This window comes from Lathyrus oleraceus, chromosome 5, assembly GCF_024323335.1.
Source record: "Lathyrus oleraceus cultivar Zhongwan6 chromosome 5, CAAS_Psat_ZW6_1.0, whole genome shotgun sequence".
NCBI classification, from domain to species: Eukaryota; Viridiplantae; Streptophyta; class Magnoliopsida; order Fabales; family Fabaceae; genus Lathyrus; species Lathyrus oleraceus.
Window position 1 is genome coordinate 343,715,424 of NC_066583.1, and position 17,680 is coordinate 343,733,103.

Consider the following 17,680-nt stretch of genomic DNA (forward strand, 5'->3'; position numbering starts at 1 on the left):
TCAAATTTGTGATTCAACTTGGGTGTGACCTCTCTTGTCCCTTTTTTTCTTCATCCCCTTCTTTACCTTTTGATCAATTGGATGAGTTTGTGTCCGTCTTGTTCATGATATGTGGATTGGTACTTGATGAAATTTCATCATTTCAAATCTACCTTCTAAGTGATCATGAATCATCTAAGGTACTTTGGATTGATGCATAAATTTGTCCTAAGTGTCATGAAATAAGGATTGAAGTAATGGACCATCCTTATAGCCTTTGTGCTTGATCATCCCCTTTCTTTTTATTTTCTTGTGTGGCATATATTTAGGAGGAGTATTTACATATCATTTCTCTAGCATGTATTAACACAAACATTATTATTGACCGGCCTCAGATAGTTGTAACTTCTACATAAGTCCAATTATGATTGCTCAATATAGCTCTAAATTTTCCCCAAAGGCAATGGCATTTTATAAGTGAGATTGTAAGTCTCTTATTCCTCATGGTAGTGTGAAAAAGTTGCTCCTTTTCCATTTGTGAGAGCTAGTGGCATATTTGTTGATTTTTATCCAAGTTGGAGCTCTTCTCATAAATGATATATAGGTTCATATTTTCATGCTTGTGAGTGGATAGTTGAGTGTTATCCAAAAAATGATCAAAACATCTTTTCATCTTCACTAACATCTTTTACTAACATTTTACTTGTATTAACTTTTATTTCAAAGTCATTTACCTTTATGACTTTATTTTTTATGTCATTTATTTTATGTTTTATGTTTAACATCTTATATCATATTACTTGTGTTTATGTCATTTTGTTCTTTGTCCATTTGGACCTTTCTTTATATCATTGCAAAGAAGACACTAATAAAAAGAAACTTGTTTCTCCTAAATCATAGACTTATGGTTACTATCCTTGGCATCATTATAGAGTTATGGACTTAGAATTAGGATCTTGACCTTTGCTTTGAGATTTGGTACTTAAGACCTTGGAATCCATCTGATACCCTTGACTTTAGACTTCTATGTGGTGACTTGGATTGATTACTTTAGTTTCATATGACATATGGATTACTATTTACTTATTTTGCCTTCTTGAGGCTTAATCCAAAGGAGGAAAATTCTTTCTTGACTTATGTCATAAAGCTTTCTATCTCTTTGTTAGATCTTTCTTCTTTAGTTTTTACTTTATGCTTTAGGATAGTCTCTTCTTCTCTTCCTCTTCTTCAATTTTCAAAATCTTCTCTTTTTTTTAAACCTTCTTATTTTTTTTAACTTGAATCATTTTCTCAATAAACCTTGACTTTTGTCAAGTGATTTTCAAAACATTTTTCTTAATAAATTTTAATCCATCTTAAGCGTACTCAAATCAATTTCAAAAGACTAAAAATGCCTAACTCATTCAAACCATTTTGTGCCCTTTGTGCACTTTTCTTTTCCTTTTTAAACTTTTTCTCAAGGCATTAGACATGACTCATTTCCATAGTTGAGTTATAATTCTCCTATCTCCATAGTATTGATGATAATTTTTTTCCATTTGTGGGAGCTAGTGGAATACCTGTTGATCCTTATCTAAGTTGGAGCCCTTCTCATGATGATGGAAAGTTCTCATACTTGTGGATGACTAGTCGAGTATTGTCCTTAAAATGACAGAATGTATCTTTTCCATAAAAATGAATTAAAACAAACTCCTTTTTGTTATTTTTATCACGAACTACGAGGTTTTGATCCTCCATTTCACTTTGTTGGTACGTAGGCGTGAGACTTTAAAAATCTTGGCAAACACAAAATCATAATAAAATTGCTTCTTTTTCCATCCCTCCAATCTTTTAACAAACAACACATTTTCAAGCTAAAATGTGCATATTCTCAAAGAGGTTTCCGTGGAGTACCATGGATGTTTAGGGTGCTAATACCTTCCCTTTGCATAACTAACCCCCGAACCATTGTTCTCTTTGTATTAGTTTTGTTTTAAAACTTCTTTTGGTTTTGTTCGTACTTTTTTCCTTTTCCTTTGGAAACAATAAAAGCGCGGTGGCGACTCTTGCTTTGGGAGTTAAGTTAATCAATAGCTTAATCTCAAAAAATTTACCGCTATAATTCTTTTCCAAAAGGAGATCATTTGGCACAAGAAACATGTCAAAACGCACAAGTGGATTTCATTTGGCCTAAGCTTCAACCTGGTGCCACGGACTCTACATTTCATGCATGACCTGTAACTTGTAATCATCCAAATCTTCACTTGGGAGAATAAATACATGTGAAAACTTGTTTGTCCTTCCGAAACGCGTAGAATGGAGTGTAAAACGACCACGTTTTATGCCTAAGTCACTCTTTTAACCCTTGTTCTCACATGGATTTCGAATCATCGAAATTCCATCTTCATTCACACGAATCCTTTGCAATTTCACACATACTATGACTGCATTTCATTTCCTATAAATAGAGGAAGCTTTTTCCTTCGTTTCGAAGCTTTGATAGCCAAGGAAACTCTAAAACCATTTGAACCTGATACCTTAAAAAACCAGTTATCCATTTCTTTGATTCAAACTCTTTTAGCTTCGAATCTTCACCCAAAATCATTCATTGGCACCTTTAGTGATCTAAAACGCAGCGGAATTTAAAAATTTCTCCTTTAGTGATCCTTACGAATGGGCATGATTAGTGATAGACTCGTTACCTCTTATGGAGATCGAAACCTTTGATGCAGATCTACGGAGCGATCACAAACGTTGAATGGTCGACGCCTCTACTCAGTCCACACGAACGGTTTCCTTCAATCTCAGTGCTGGCTACTACAAATGAAGGCTTTGAGTGTGTGTGTGTGTGTGTGTGTGTGTGTGCGTGTGTGTGTGTGTGTGTGTGAGAGAGAGAGAGAGATCGAAACAAAATTGCAACTACACAAATGCTTCTGCACAAGGGTTCTATTTATAGAACCACTTGTGTGGGTTGCAAGCTAAAAAGTCCACTTAAGTGTATGTGGCCCATATCTTATAATATGCCCAAATCACTTAAGCGCGTAGTACCTTACCATATTTCGTATTCTACTTAAGTATATCGTACCTTATGATGTTCTACAATTAACTTAAGTGCATCATACCTTATGGTGTTCCTTAGTTACTCTATCTCTCATCAATCTGTCCTTTTGTGTGTGACCCTGTAGGTTTTCGTGGCATTGACAATTATATTAAATCACATACTTAACATAATAACCAGTGAGTGGTATCTAGCAACACATCACTTTTATCCAAGACACGAAAATGTCATGTGATCTGGCAAATCCTTTTGTGATAATATTTATGTGTACAATTACCCTTTTGCCCTTATGTCTATATTGAACACAAGGCATAGACTGTGTCATTCTTGTCCAGTTCAATATTGGGCCCGTAGACATTTATCTTGTTACGCAGGATGGGCAAATTCCATCTAGGTCACTCATGTCCCTCAGCATGCTTCGTGGAATACCCATCAAATGTATTTATGGTCATCTAGTTACAGACAATGTTTGATCAACAATAAGGAACTCGAGTCTACATCTAGGGTCCATAGTGGTTTCAGGTTGAAGGGTGGTATACACCATTATCACCATGAGAATAACTTATGACACTTTACATAATATTCTATATAGTATTCTCATAGCGAGTCAATCCAGTATAAATATTACTCTTAATATTCATACCTATGTTTAAGACTTGATAACTCCTTATCCATGATCCATGAGATGTGATCATCAGTCTATATACATAATAGTCTTAATTCTTTAATGTTATCCCACTTCATAATAAAGCTCGACTACAAATACTTTAAGAATAGTGTCCTTATGTTTAATGGGATCTCATGATTAAGTCACACTTGATACATTAAACAGACCAGTTATTCTAGGGACCTTATTAAACAAACATAATAAAGAAAAAGCCTTTTATTATTAATAAATAATTCGATACAAGTACCAAAAGTATTGGCCTCTAGGGCTTACACCAAAATTGCATTGGCTTGAAAGTCCCTTCAACTAGACTTCCAAATCCATCATTGTTGACCACTGGAGCTTCAATAGGAAAGATAGATATGAGTTATATTTCTGACCAAACAAGTTACCAGTGTGTTCATTGTGATTCACTGATCAAAAGCCCTAAACTACCTTGAATTTATACTTCATATTTATCATTTAATTTCACTTTGAAGAACTAGTGTTCTTTGTGTTCTTGAGAAAATTCTCTTTGCTCAGAGCCAGTCAATTGCTCTGAAGCAAAGAGACATGAACGATGATGGATTTTTATGTTGAATCCTTGCTTGATTTGTGCTTAAAACATCTAGTTCGTGATTTGCAGAAAATCGAACCAAGGTTGAAGACGAAGTTGTTCTTCATGTGTGTTGGTTCCAAAGTCTGAATTCCAACCAATAGCAACCTGACAACGCATTTTTCAAATTTCTAGCCGTTGACGCGTGTTTTTTCTTTTCTTTTTTTATTATTTTCTTTTACTTTTTCATTAACTTTCAAAATTAATTTTAAATAGCTCCTTTGACCTTTTTAACTCCATTTTTTTCATAAAATCTCCAAAGTTATTTTGCACCACATATGTTTTTTCTCATAATTTAAAAATCATTTTTAGCATTTATTTGTTATTTTCTCTCATTTTTATTTTTAGTTTTAGCTTCAATATTATTTTCAAACATTTTGAGATCCAACTTTTGAGATCTACTTACTTGTATTTTTCTTGACTTTCTCTTATTCTCTCAACCATTTCTTTTAGGTTTTGATGCTTGATTTGAATTTTCGATTTTAATTTCCCTTTTTATCAATTTTAAATCTTGTTTTATTCATTTTTGTTCAACTTGATGTTTGAGCTTGAGTTGTTGATTTGGTTGATCAATGCTTCTACATTTCAAGTCATCCATAGATGGTCTCTTAGGTTGATTCAATCTTCTCTAATTTAATATGTTTATAGGTGATTATTTGATCATATTTTTGACACTTTGAGTTAGTGATAGGTTATTCCTAGGTTATGCCATATGTTCGTGTCCCTTTACTTGCTTGATAGTGGATCCTAAGTCAAACACTTGAGCTTGATTTCATTTTGCCTTTTGTTCTCTTCTTTCTTCTTGGAGTTTTGGAGAATTGTGCTTCATGCCTTGAGAGTTTGATTTTGTATCAACACTCTAACATGATCGCCACATACATTGTTTGCCTCATGATCATTAACTTGTTACATATAACCTCCTAAATTTACATTTATGATCTTACATTTATGTCATTTACATTCATGTCATTGGCATTCTTGCCTTTTACTCTTTATGCTTTTATTGTCTTCTTATTCCAAAAGAACAAAAACATAATAAAATGGCTAAAACCCTAAAAAGCTTTAATCTGATCTTATGGACTTGGCGTTTCTATCCCTTGCTTAGGGAGTATTTTGGGACTTTGGATATAGTGATTTCCCCTTGCTTGGAGTTTATCAGACACTTTGATTCATTTGATACCTTGTGATCCCTCTGGACCATTTGATCTTCAATTAAAGACTTGGATGTTTCTTTGTGGCTTTCTGGCTTTGTTATTCATCTGATTATTTTGATATTCATCTGCTTATGTGCTTTTTTATCCTGTCGCTCAATCCAAAGGGAAATGCATGCTTATTTTGAAAAATGTCAAATGTTTGCTCCATCTTGTGGGTAGTACAATTGCATACACAAATGCTTTATCTTAGGCTACCTTACAATGAGACCGTTTATTTTATACCATTTACTATATGCTTTAGGGTAGTTTGTTCTTCTTCCTCTCACTTATTCAATTTTCAAAACTTCTCCCTATTTAAAAAAACTTCTTATTTTTAAACTTCACACCTTTTCTTAACAAACCTTGACATCAAGGGATCTAGAAAATCTTTTTTTCTCAATAAATGCTAAAACATTTAAGCATACTTAAACTCTCTTTTTTCAAACTTCTAAAAAAATCACAAACGTCATCAAACTTCTTTTTGTGCCCTTGTGCACTTTCTTTTAAGAGCCTTTTTCTGAAAAGATTGGATATTAGTCTATTCTTGTAGTGATGCAAACCATTATACTTCTACAATATGTTGAGAAATTATTGACATTTTCCACTTGAATGTTAAGACGTGCTTGTGAGAAAGTCCAAGCAAAAGTCTTCCATATCAAGATGATGCAAATATTCATTTTCTCGTACTTGTGGATAGCAAGCTGAGTTTTTCACTCGAATACGACAAAATGTCTTTTCACCTTAAAATCAATCAACAAACAAACCAGTCTTTCTATAAACACATATTTGCAAGTGGTTCCTATGGAGCACCATAGATGTGAGGGGTGTTAATACCTTCCCCTTGCATAATCAACCCTTGTATCCATATTTCTCTTTTGCTTTGCCTTTTTGTGGGTTTTGTTTGACCTTTTTCCCTTTCCCTTTGGAAACAATAAAGTTCGGTGACGACTCTTGCTTTTCAGAGTTAAGTTAATCAATAGCTTAATCTTAAACTTTTCCTGTCACGACACCTTTGACTACTTGCTCTTGCTGCTCGACAATCGTTTCCCCAACTGCAGTGTCTTTTGTGGGTGGTTGAATCGTTGGTGAACTTGTTGCTAAGGGGGTCAACCAACAGATACTTGAAATAACGTTAGCTGATGATGGATCACCAGGTTTTCCTTGAGATGATGGAAATTCAGTGTTGAGAGGTTTCTTCTATGAAGAAGAGTTGAATCATAATATGAAGTGTAAGATGAAGATTGAAAGGAATTAAAATAATTAGAAAGATACCTCAATAATTGGAAATATAGACTTAAGTGGGCATTTTCTGGATCAAAATTGTCTAACAGAACCCCCTATCAAAAGGATCAGATATGCATAATAGTAATCACGGTATGATAATAAATAGCCAATTTATCAAACACAAATAAACACAACCAGCTGAATGCAAAGCAACAAGGATAGACTACTTCCGATGCTAATTCACACAAAAAATCTATTGATATAATTTGTCAAACACCTAGTGTAAAATCGATATTGTTTGGAACTTTATGTGGTATTGTTGATCTTAAAATCCAATGACAACCTTAAGGTTTATCATCAACACAACAACACATGTTTCAAAACATAATCAAAAATATTATCCAAACAAATTGATCACACGATCAATGAAATCAACAATTTATAAAACAAAAATAAAAGAGAGAGAGAGAGAGAGAGAGAGTATACAAGGAATTGTTTAGGTTGTTCCACAATTGACCTCACTATGGATATGTCTGCCCTCAATATGACAAAGGAAATATTGTTTAGAAAATCATGTAGAAAAGTATGAATTTCACGTGGACTAATATTGGAAGATGACAAATTGCTAGAGTGTTATCTATCATGATTATATTGTTTTTCACTTTTTGGGTGTGGCCCATCTGTTTAAGTTGTATTCAACCATGATTTGCAATTGAGATAATTTATCAAGATATTGTGTTCTATATTTTTATAATGTGTGCAGATTCTACAATAATGTTCTCCTAATCAACAATAATCTTTCAGCAATTCTATACTATATACCAAAACGTATTAATATTGTTACAAATCAAGTTCTATTCTTTCTAGAAAAAAAATTCAAAACGTATTAATCTTTTTTATTTCACCGGTACATATTGAAAAAAAAATTTAAGGTTACTCTAAAATACATAAAATAAACATTAATCAAATATAAAACTCATAACAAAAATTATGTAACACACAAAAACTAAAATTTAGAGAGATATATATCGTTATCGATAACAATCATTCACGATGCCCATGGGGATTTATTCAAAATCCCCAAAGAGCATAATTCACGTATAAATATATTCGTATGATCAGTGATCTCATAGGTTTTGGCCAAAACCCTTTTGACTACAAATAAGGCCGCAGACTATGTATATTAAAAATACAGAGATAGAAGGATAATGACTCCTCATTATCCTGACTATCCATAAGCATTCATTAGTAAAGAAGTAACCCCCCCCCCCCCCCCCCCCCACACACACACACACACACCTTGAAATAGATCTTTTTCCCAAATCCCCTGTGTCTCCCGGTTCTTTCAATCTTCACGATAATTTTTCAATTTTCTTTTCTCTGTGTTTTTTTTTACGATACAACATACTCATCTCTTTCTCTCTCCCTTCCCATAATATAATAATAATAATAATAATAATAATAATAATAATAACCATAATAATTATAATAATTTTAATAATAGTAATAATAAACTATATAAATTTTCCCTAACCCTTCACTTCTCTTTCTGAATTTTCCCTTCTATATGTCCCTTCAATTCATTCGACTAAACAAATTTCCAAAATTAAATATTCCAATCAATTATCTCAACTAAATAATTCTTTAACTTTAATAATAAAATACTGTCACACCTTAAATAATTATTTAAATTAATTAAATAAATATTTAAATAATTATTTAAAATACTAAATTAATTAAATAAATATTTTTGCCCTCCCTGTTCTCAAAACCAATCAACCCCAATAGTTATAAATTTACCAAAATACCCCTAATCATCATAAATAGTTGATAACGTCTATCAAATCACACAGCAATCACAAAAATAATTAAAAATGGAAAAATTTCCTAGTCGAGACGTTACAGATGGCCCCTTAGATGTGCATCCAATTGGTTAGTCTTCATGTGTTTTGCTATGTGGGTCCCTGTTCCCTTTGACTACTTGCTCTTGCTGCTGGACAATCGTTTCCTCAACTGCAGTGTCATTTGTGGGTGGTTGAACCGATGGTGAACTTGTTGCTAAGGGGGTCGACCAATAGCTACTTCAAGTAATGTTGGTTGATAATGGATCACCAGGTTTTCCTTAAGATGATGGAAATTTAGTGTTGAGAGGTTGCTTCTATGAAGAAGAATTGAATTAGGATATGGAGTGTAAGATGAATATTGAAAGGAATGAAAATCAGTAGAAAGATACCTTAGTAACTTGGAAATCTGGACTTAAGTGGGCACTTCTTGGGCTTCTGTCCGGTTAACGTGGCGTTGTTCATCCTGTCTTCTTTTTTTTCAGCTAAGGGTTTCCATCTTCCCTATTTTTTCATCATAGAAAGTGACATAGTTTCTTTTCTGACCTTGTTTGGGATGGCCTCAAAGGCTGGTTTCTTTCTTTTCTTCTTCTTCTATCGATGGCCAGGAGATTCAAAAGGAATTTTTTCCTTCCCTCTATTGTCAAAAATTGAGGTTGCAGCTCTGATGGTCGCACCACTTTGATGCTTTGGAGAAATAAGTTGAGTCGGCTACAAACTTCTGTTACTCACACCAGCCGATCCCATATCTTTTTGTACATACTAAGATATTCGATGGTTGTTAGTGTGATGAAGGATAAATGCAAGGAAATGAAAGAAAATAAGGAGATAAATTAAACATGTGTTTCTAAATTGTTGAAGGTTTCATTTTCTTTGTTATTTTTTGTCTTCTTCTTGGATGGTGCTACAATGGTGGAAGTGATGTTAGACGATAGGCTTGGATTTAGAGGGGGTTGAATAGATCCCTAGTTAAAAAAATTGACATAAATAGTATTGAAAAAATTTATGATGCAGAAGCAAGCGGAAGTATCCCGGATCAAAATCGTCTAATTGAACCCTTTATCAAAAAGCTCAGATATGCCTAACAGTAATCGCAGTATGATAATAAATTAAAATTTGTCAAACACAATTAAACACAACCAGTTGAATACAAAGTAACAAGGATAAACTACTTCCAATGATAATTCACACAAAAAATCTATTGATATGATTTGTCGAACACCTAGTGTGCAATCGGTATTATTTGGAATTTTACGTGGTATTGTTGATCTTAAAATCCAATCACAACTTAATGGTTTGTGATCAACACAACAACACCTATTTTAAAACATAATCAAAAATATTATCCAAACAAATTGATTGGCACGATCGATGAAATCAACAATTTACAAACCGAATATAAAAGAGAGATAGAGAGAGAGAGAGAGAGAGAGAGAGAGAGAGAGAGAGAGAGGGAGAGAGAGAGAGAGTACACAAGGATTTATTTAAGCAGTTACCCAATTGACCTCTCTATGGGTATGTCTGCCCTTAATTCAAACTCGAATTGAGATAATGCAATAAACCTTACTTTACAAATGTATGTATATAAAGAGATGCAGCAATCCAACCCTACAAACCCTAAGTTAGATGTTGATTATGACACCTTCTCTTCCCTTGATCAAAGCTTGATCAAGTAACCCAATACTGTCACTTCGATTCATCGTCTCATGCTACTTCTTTGCAAGAAACCCCTTGTTCTTCAAAGTTTTCACGCAATCAAATCCAAAACGTACAATTGTTGTAACCCAAGATTTACCAATGTGATCCACCGTCCCGCGCTACTCCTTTGCAAGAACCTCCCGTTCTTCAAATACTTCACTTGATCCGATCTGTATTGCATAATATTATCGAAAAACTTTAAACCCCAAAATGTTCTTGAAGGAAAACCCCAACTCAATTTTCTGATTTGAAACCCTCAAAGGTCTCAACCTAATTTATAGTACAATCAACCTAAATTGGATGTTATCAACCCTAATTCTAGATGACACCCAACAAAGAATGATTATATGTAGTTTGTTTGTATGTATGCATGGAATGAGGTTGAAGAAGATGAGAATGCTTTGAAATCCTAGTTTCGTATATGTTTTACTCTCTAGAAACCTTACTAGAAATTATACATGCATAAAGTATTTATATACATGCATATTTAGAGGCAAAAGGAATTCCAAATATTTGAAAAAGTTGAGAATTTTTGGAAAAATATGTTGCATGAGCCGACCTATGAAAGCCATGAGCTGACATGTTCGACGCATGTGTCGACCTGTATAGGTCATGCATCAACCTGTAAAGGTCATATGGCAACTTGTAGAGGTGGCACATTAAACAAAGCCTAGATGTTTTAAAAGATCAGTATATGAGCCGACTTATAGAACAGATGTGTCGACACATAGAAAAAAATTCTTCTACGTGTCGACCTAAAACATGCATGTGCCAACCTGTAAGTTGATTTTACCATAAAACTTGTTTTTGATGCTTGCAACCTTTTCCAACCTATTTCCAAATGTTTTTATACTTCCTAATGTTAAGATGCACATTGAGAACCAAGGGATGTCATCCAATATACATTAACGCTAAAGTATCCTAGTTTTGACATCATGAAAAATACATATAACGGAAAGTTGCACTCATATACTCCCCCTTTTTGATGATGGTAAAACTTGAGACGATGTGTTTCATGTTTTCATAAAGACTCCCCTAAATATATGCATCCCAACTTCATCTTGCTGCTTCTCTCCCTTTGAGAACATCAAAAAGAGACAAAGCAATCCATGAGAAGTATCTTATATGATACATAAACCACTATAATACATAGAGGCGTTTGCAAATATAAGATCATCAATACCACAACACTCACATAGAATGATATACATATTGAACACGAATGCATAAACATAAATAAAAGCATATAAAGCAACAATATAACATGGTTTCCACAACTTATGCCAAATAACATATGCAATAAACATGAAATATGAAAGTTACAATGTAATAAAAAACTCTTGAGTTGCTACAAAAGTGACATGATTACGTGACATATGCCTTTGGTGCTCCCAAAATGTTGCACATGCATGTGCTATAGCAAGACGATATATAGATTTATCACCACTCAAACCAAAAACAGAGATGTTATCATAACAATGACACACAACAATAATTTTGCTAACCTTATAACATGTTCAACCATATTTTATGCCGAAATAGATAACAAGCCAATGCACCAAGAGCATATTTCAAGCGTGAAGAAAGAATAGCACCAAGTCACTATAAGCATATAAATTGACATACATCAATAGAAATTTTCGGAAGTGAACATTCATGTACTATTTCATACATTAAGAATATCAATCATTTGGAACATAAACAACATGCAAAATTAAAAGCTCACTTACAAAAAAGAAAAGGAAAATGGAGCAATATTACCTCGCTTATGAATTGATGAAGTATGCATTCTTATTCGATTAAACTTCCAAGGAAAGTTAGAGAAAAAGTATATAAAATGCATGCAAAAAATCATATTTAGGCAAGTTCCACTAGTACTCTTCTTATCCGATTTGCAACCGACAAAATCGAAATCGGTATAACCAACCAAATTACAATTACTTCCCTTAGAATACCAAAGCCCATACTTAGAAGTACCATGAAGATATATAAGAATGCATTTTATAGCTTTTAAATGAGATTCCTTAGGAGCTGATTGATAACAAGCGCACATAAACACGCTAAACATAATGTATGACCTAGATGCAGTAAGATATAAAAGAGAACCAACCATACCTCTATACATATTGACATCAAAATCCTTACCATTTTCATTCCTTTCCAAGTTTCCATTTGTAAGGATTGGAGTGTCGATTAATTTTGCATATTCCATACAAAATATCTTTAGTAATTCGTTGCAATATTTGGCTTGACACATGAATGTCCTTTCATTGAGTTACTTGATTTGAAGCTCAAGGAAGTAATTCAACCCCCTGTGAGACTTATCTCAAACTCACCATGTATAAGCTTAGAAAACTCCTTGACAAGTTGCATGTTAGTGAAACCAAAAATGATATCATCGACATAAACTTGAACACTTTAGATCAACCATGAAATATTACCAGTATAGAATACATGTGAAGATATAAAGATGAGGTCACTCTAAACACATAAATTGAAACATATCATAATTATCAATTGGAATATTTGGAAATGAACACTCATACATGTATCATACACACATTATCTCATATACCTTTGAAAAATAAACAGGTAAAAGAAAGAACTTCCATACAAAGTGAAAGTTGAAAATATATTACCATGTTGTACGAATGACGGAGGATGCACATGCATTCCATAAGGAACACTCGAACGAAAGTTTGAATAAATGAAAAATGTGCCACAAACTCTTTAGACAACAACGATCTTACCACTTTTCTTTGTGTCAAAGTACTTGAAAGAGTAATTAATAATGTATCCAAGAAAATTATTAATTTTGATGATCATTGGAGGTTCTCCAAGCCAAAGAAAGATCGTCCACTACAACTGGACTTTCAACCTTCTCCTTTTCACAATCGTTATCTTCTTTTTTCTCATGTTCAAATGCTTTAGGCTGATCAATTTCTTTTTCAGTTTATTTGAGAATGTCTTGTGAAGATATACCTATATCATGAAAAGAAACACATATCCTGACATTTCTTAGATAAAACATTAATAGTAATCAACACACTTTTACCAATTAAATGACACTAGATGTTGATTCCTTTTGGTCACACAACCCTTCTTCCTTGCCACAAAGTCAACGAAATAGGGAGATGTAACACATCATATATCTTGAGCATTCACAAACAAGATTTCATACTCTCTTCATAGACCCAAAACATTTATCCTGTAAAATCAACAACAACTGTTAGGTACCCAATCTTTATTTGGTCCTTGGGGGTGAGTGAAAACAAGGTTGCATTTGGCCAACCATTGAAAAGCTCATTTAGGAACAAAAAGTTTCCTAAACTTTAATTTTTCAGTAGTATGACCTTTCTTGCAACAACAGTGACAAGATAAGTTGTGATGAGATGTACTTTTTCCATTTGAGCCCTTTTTGACATATTTATGCTTTTTATAAAAATGGTTCAAAGACCTTTCAAACTTTGAAGGATCAATAGCAAATTCAATTTTTGGTTGTAAGGATTTGTCCAATTTGACTTGAAGATTATTTATCTCTTCTTGCCAATCGTGACAGGATTCACAACCAAACATTGAAGATTTTTCATCCTCATTCTTTTCATTTTGAATATCTACCATAGATCTCTTAATAGCTTCCATCTTCTTTTCAGATTCTAAAACTTTAGCTTCTAAATGTAAAAAGATTCTTTCGTGTGAAGTTAACTTCTTAAAAGCATCTAAGGCTTCTCTATGAATATTTTCAAAATCTTTCTGTAATTGAGAATAAGATAATTCATTAATAGATTCAAGCTTAGAAATACTTGCATTTTTCTTCTTCTTTCTACTTTTCATGAGACAAATATGGGTCGATTCTACACTTGAAGTTGAGATTTCATCCCTTGAGGAATCACTTGCACTCTCCCAAGCAATATAGACTCTTATAGACATGCTAGATTTCTTGTGATGGAATTTCTCTTTGTCTTTCTTGATCATAGGACACTCCAGTCTATAATGACCAAATTCTCCACAATTGTAGCATAAACTTCTAGGTTTACTCTTCTTATTCTCATCTTCCTTTAAGGAGTTAGATAGCCTTTTATATTTTCTTTGGTTCTTTTTGGAGTACTTATCTTCATGTTTACACATGTATCTATTAAACTTTTTGATGAACAACCCCATATCTTCTTCATCGAAATACTTGTCATCTTTTGCTTCACAATCACTTTGCTCTTTATGTGAGGACTTTGAGCCTGAAGTATTTAGAGCAATAGACTTCTTATCTTCTACCTTATCTTTACCTTTATCCTTCCTTACCTTCTTCTCATGCTCTTTTTCATGTTTTTCCAAGCAAGTGAATTATCGCTCATGTTCTTCCAATTTTCCAAATAAAGTAGTGAGATCAAGTGTTTTAAGATCATTCGCCTCTTTAATTACAATGACCTTGTGTTTCCATTCCCTATTAATACACCTTAAAACTTTATTAGTAGCAATATCATTAGAAATAGGCTTACCAAGAGCATTCAACCGGTTTATAAGATGTGTGAACCTCTTTTGCATGTCGGTAATGGTTTCACCATGCTTCATACAAAAAAGTTCAAACTCTTGATTCAATGTATTGATCCTAGCTTGTTTGAACTCATTAGTTCCCTCATGGGTAACTTCTAATGAGTGCCACATAGCTTTGACGGTTTCATAATGGGAAGCACGATAAAATCCATCAACATCGAGTGCGGATATGAGACTGCTCTGTGCTTTCCAATCGTATGACCATGATTTCTTATCATTATCATTCCATGAATTTTCCGATTTTTGTACAACGACACCTTCACCATTGGTCATTGTAAGTTCATTAGGACCATTGATGATGATGTTCCATACACCCTTATCAACCGAGTTGGTACGTATATGCATACAAGCTTTCTAATAGCCATAATTTTATCCTCTAAAAATTGGTGCTCTATTGTACGTCCCTTTAGGTTTGGTAGTCATTATCTAATAAGAAAATATTAAGCACGAAATTAACTGGAGCTCATGATACCACTTGTTAGATGAAAAGCTTGGATCTAGAGGGGGGGGGGGGGTGACTAGATCCATAGTTAAAAAAATTGACAAAAATAGTTTTAAAAAATTTATGGCTCAGAAGAAAGAGAAAGTATCCCGAATCAAAATTGTCTAAATGAACCCACTACCAAAAAGCTAAGATACGCGTAATAGTAATCAGTGTATGATAATGAATAGCCAATTTATCAAACACAATTAAACACAACCAGTTGAATGCAAAGCAACAAGGATAAACTACCTCCAATGATAATTCATACAAAAAATATATTGATATAATTTGTCGAACACCTAGTGTGCAATCGATATTGTTTAAAATTTTATGTGGTATTGTTGATCTTAAAATACAATCACAACCTAAAGGTTTATGATCAACATAACAACACCTATTTCAAAACATAATCAAAAATATTATCCAAACAAATTGATCGCACGATCGATGAAATCAATAATTTGCAAACTAAAAATAAAAGAGAGAGAGAGAGAGAGAGAGAGAGAGAGTACACAAGGATTTGTTTAGGTAGTTCCCCAATTGATCTCTCAATGGGTATGTCCGCCCTCAATTCGAACTTGAATTGAGATAATGTAATAAACCTTACTTTAAAATATATGTATACAAAAGAGCATAGTAATCCAACCCTACAAACCCTAAGTTTGATGTTGATTCAGACATCTTCTCTTCCCTTGATCAAAGCTTTATCAAGTAACCTAATATTTTTGCTTCGATTCACCGTCTCACGCTAATTCTTTGCAAAAAAGAACCTTGTTCTTCAAAGCCTTCACTCGATCGAATCCAAAACATGGAATTGTTGTAACCCAAGATTTACCAATGCGATTGACCATCCCCCGCTTCTCCTTTGCAAGAACCTCCCATTCTTTAAAGATTTCACTCGATCGGATTCGTATTGCGTAATCTTGTCCAAAACCTTCAAATACCAAAAGGATCTTGAAGGAAAACCCCAACTCGGTTTTGTGATTTGAAACCCTCAAAAGTCTCAACCCAATTTGCAGTACAATTAACCTAAATTGGACGTTATCAACCCTAATTCTAGATGGCACCCAAGCAAAGAATGATTATGTGTAGTTTGTTTGTGTGTATGTGTGGAATGGGGTTGAAGATGATGAGAGTTCTTTGAATTCCTGGTTATAACACCTGAAATTTTAAATATTTAAATTATAAATATTTGTCTCAATAACTTTTATGATTTGTTATTTATTAAATGGGTTATTTTATGCGTAAGTAATTTAAATAAATTATTAAACCATCCATTTTATTAAATTAGTATATATTTTATTTATTTATTTTATTCATGAGATGGAAAATGTGAACTCTATAATAATTAACATTTTCTAAATTCAAAGCTACCCACTATGTGTATTTTATTATTTTATTAAGAGTGGTGGTGATACAATATTTATTCCTAATATAATATATTATTTGATGAGTTATTATATTATGATAAATTAATTTAATTAGATTAAAAATATATATCTTTTTCTCAAAATGATTTATTTGTACTTGAAATTAGAATTATTAGAATTATTTTACAAGTGATTAATTTAGTAAATTGAAACACCCTTTATTTTATTTAATTAGAAACACATAATTTAGTTTAATTAATTAGTGAAAATCACATATTTTAATCATTTAGAATAGTTAATTTAGTGAGACATGTAACTCTCTATTTTTATTGAATAAGTAAAACTCATGTTTTATTTATTTATTTAATTTAGTCAATTTAGTGTGAATATGATAAATAAATAATTAATTATTCACAAGTTTAAGGGAAAATAATAATCTAAACTTTAAGAATATGTGTGTTGTTGTTAGTATCATTTCATAAATTAAGGTTGAATTAATATGTAAGAATATGTGAATTATTTATTTCTACCATTTTCTAATTTAAGGTTGAATGAATTAAAACTTAAGAATATTTATGATCTCGTTGTATGGACTATTGATCGGAAAAATAGCAAGTGTACTATTTTTACCGATGTAGTAATAAGGAGTTTTATTTCCAAGTATCGATCTCAAGGATTGCGTAGGAAATACTTATTTTAATTTGATTCTATCAGAACAAAAAGATAATGATTTGGTTGTTTTGAAATAGTAAACACAAAAATAGTAAAAATAATTGATTAAGATAAAAGATGCTAGGGTGAGTGGTTGAGTTAACCGGTTATGAATTCAGTCAAGATTTCTTTAATATATATGAAACATTCAATCACCTAACCTCAGAATGTTCTTACTTAAGTCCTTAAGGAAGAAACTATTAAACTACCAATTCTTACTCAAATGTCCATTCAATTAATCATTGGTTTTAATCATACAAAATATCAAGGTTTACGGTGATTTACGAAAGTTACTAGTCCTAGATGATGCATTCATAAACCCAATTGTGTGAA